Raw genomic sequence first — 3793 nt, 5'->3', positions numbered from 1 at the left:
ATCTCTATTGCCCAATAAATTTGTTTTCTCTTTCAGTCTACCTTGTTTTACCTCCATCTCATAGTCATCGTTATCCTCCTCTTCACCATGCTTAACACTCTTGTTTCTTTGTGAAGTTTAAATAAGCGGGGTGGGATCTGGTGCTATGGAAGCCAAGCTGGTTTCCAAGTCCTCCTCCTCCACGATGATAAGATACTATGATTTGGAGACGTCTTTAAGGGATAGGTCCAAAGTGAAATATTTTGTAGGTAGGTCAAATACTTGACCTTTTCTTTCCTCAACTGAGTACAATATCACTTTCAAAGTGTTAGTTATCATATATGTGTCATCGTTTTAGTTTCAAATTTCTTTGTCTTGGATATTAATTACCACAATTAATGTCGATCTCCTCTTCTTACTCTCCTTCATTACCCTTTCATTTTTTAGATTTGCCTTTTCTATTTTTTCGATTTTTAATGTGTTTTTCTTTTTTATCTTTACTTCTTTCCGCAGTTTCAAATTGGTATCCCAAGAGAGATTGTAATTCTACATGCAGTCTACTGTTAACATTATCTTCTTTTGACACAATTTTTAGCTCTTTATCTCTAGGGCATTCCCTTTTTTATCTTTCTCGATATGGGAATTGCCCTTTTGGGAATTTTTAGGGAGATTGAATGCTTATGTGGAAGCAATTCCAAAACCACTAGAAATTCTAAGGGGTTTCTTGGTAATTTTGAGGGCTCTTGAAGCCATCTTTCACTTTGATCTCTTTGATACCAAAATTAGGCTAGATTAGAGCATAGGAGAGGTTCTATGCAAATAGATTTGGTGAAGGTAGTATATTAAGCCTTGATGTAGGCTAGGGATGTCCTGATATTTATGGTTTCTCTTAACCTTTCACCCCTAGCAACTGATTACAGTATCCTTTTCTATCATCTTGTAAGTTACAATAGAACTCATCCCATCCATTTTCACTTCCCTCAGGTTCTTAGAGAATGTGAACTTCTTTGAAAGAAGTAGATTGTGGCCGTTCTACATGGCCATGAATTAATTTGAAACCCCTCCAACTTCACAAATCCTTCGCATGTTGTTCTTCTTCAGAAGCTCATAGGTTGATCAACTCTAATATTTTCTCATATCGATTTCCGTAATTTTTTATACCCACAAATCTTTTGGAAAAGTTGGACTTTCTCAAAAAAGGAAGAAGCGACACGATTAGATTACTATTAACATATTTCGAGCTTTGCCATCTTTAGTAGGATTATAATCATTGGAGGAAAACTAAGCCCAATAAGGTAATAAATATTTTGAATCTTACAACTTTAATAATCTCATCCCTTTAGTCCATTCCTTTTTGTGAATTAAAAAGTGATAGCATCCATGATCAGAGATTTTAAAACTTCAAATATGCTACATGCACTTTTATGCCAACTAGACATTTGGGATATTTCAATGACCATGCGAATCCACAGTCAAGATTTACATTCAACTTTAATCGTTCTTCATTTTATAACAGTTCTAATATTATTTCAAATGAACAAAGGTAGCTATCAAAATCCAAACCAAGTGCTCCTTTCTAGAAGCATAAACCCGACAGGGTGCTACTTCTAATAAATTTGATAATTTAATAATTCACGATATAGATGAATTTCATGTTTATAAAGTCAAAGCATCAATTAACCCACTATAATCACATGGAAATCAAAATACCTAATTAACTATCAAAATTTTTGTCCTCATCATATGCATATATAAAAATCAAACTGCTCTACAGATGCACTCCACATTTGACATATTCTAATAACATCATCATGTGTTAATACTAATAACTTTAAAAACTTATACAGCCCTAGAATTCAATCATGGTCCAATAATGCCAATATCGAAGCCACCAAAGGGTGGGCCTCACAACTAGTAGTTTCGATTCTTGATCCGAATTCAGTCATAGCCGACTACTTAAATTCATGTAATTCAAATAATTTTTTTGATATTCGTAAATATCAGATAACTTAATAATTAAAGAAAGTTTAATCAGCAAACTAAAAAACTAAATTTTAATATATATTTTATTAATTTTTAAAGGATGAAACTACTCATTGTTATTTGACAATAGGCAAGACCGAATTTATATAGACTACCTCTCCATTCCTTTTGAAAAAAGGTAAAAACATGCATCTTATAAAAAGTTCTATTTTTCTCCAAGAAATCTCTCAAATTACCTTTTCTCTATGAGTTATTTTTCCCTAAAATTCGGTTGTTCAACTCTATCCAAATAAATTATGTACCTCACAACTATCTCATGTGAATCCTCTAAATCACCATTCCAATTCCCCAATTTTAGAATCTGCATTAGGCGATTGTGATAGTTATGAAACTACTTTTTTCTACCTCCAAAAGAGCCATCATCCTCTAGCTCCCTCGGTGGGAGGTCTTTAAATTTTGATTAATGCGAATCAATCAAACTAAATGGAGTTACTTAGAGACATCAGAATCCAACTTTTTACAAATATCGTGAGAGTAGCGTGAAAAGATTAAGAGTAGCGTGTGAGATATTGAGAGAGAAAGAGAGAGCCAAGAGAGAGCAGGCCAAATAAAAGAAAGGTTCATAAAGAGAGTGGGGAATGAAAAAATACTGATGATTCATTTAGATTCATCTCGAAACATTGCAACTGCCCTATAAAGCCAAAAAGTTGAATTTTGTTTAGAAATGCTTGCATATTTTTTTTTGTAGGATGCTATCATGATGTGCAAATGTCCGTGTGAAAAAGTCGTATCTAGATAATATACGTTCAAAAATTTTGGGAGAAAAGAAAATATAGGACTAATGCAAAGGTGACATAAACCAATGTCCATGAGAAATGCGGCCTGAGCACCTTGGTAAAGAAGAAGGCTTATGTAAGTACTAAAATGAGCCTACAAAAATATTAAGCGAATGGACACCAAAGTACACACAAAACGTAGGTGAAGTTGCGAATGTATGCGATTTACGACATTACAGCCTAAAAATTTAATTATTCCTTAACATCAAATAATTCAATAATTAAAAATAAGTTTTAACAAAAAAACAATTTTCCCCCTTTTGATTTCAATAAAGCATACATGTACAAATTATTATTAACAATAGACAAAACCTAGTTTCTATAGCATGCTTCACCATTTCTTTTAAAATAAATACAAGCAATGATGGATCTTATAGAATTTTCTCTTTTTCTCCTATGAATCTTTCAAATTACCTCTTACCTATAAGTACTTTTCCCTTAAAATCAAGTTGTTCAATGCTATCTATATCAATTATGCACCACACAAATATGTCATGCGAGGCCTCTAGATCAGCCTTGCGAATTCCAATTTTGTAATCTACATGATACAATTGTACAACAAGTGTGAAACTAGGCTTGTTTACCTCTAACAGAGCCCCAAATTTTTTTAGCTCCATTTGTGTGCCCCATAGGTTCTTGTTGTTGTGAATCAATCCAACCAATTGACTTGAACCCTAGAGAAAACATGGGAATTTTAACTATTAGTAACTATTAGCACGTTGTTTCCCATCCCAAAGCCATCTCCTTTATCCTCTCCTCTTGACACATGGCATGGTTGTCAATTTAAACCTCCTTGTGTGAAAGCTACCTTCTAATCGCATGGTTTCCAGGTCCACCTCTACGATATCTCCCATCTAATCCATATTGTCATTCATTAAATTCTACATGAATATGTACTCCTTTGTCAACCATGCACCTCTCATAGTCTAGGATATATCTACTCTACATCAAGATGTTCAAGATTATTCTCAAATCAATAACAATACTCTTTCATA

Source organism: Cryptomeria japonica, unplaced genomic scaffold, assembly GCF_030272615.1.
Source record: "Cryptomeria japonica unplaced genomic scaffold, Sugi_1.0 HiC_scaffold_182, whole genome shotgun sequence".
NCBI classification, from domain to species: Eukaryota; Viridiplantae; Streptophyta; class Pinopsida; order Cupressales; family Cupressaceae; genus Cryptomeria; species Cryptomeria japonica.
The sequence above is the reverse complement of the archived record's forward strand: the minus strand, read 5'-3'. Positions refer to the sequence as shown.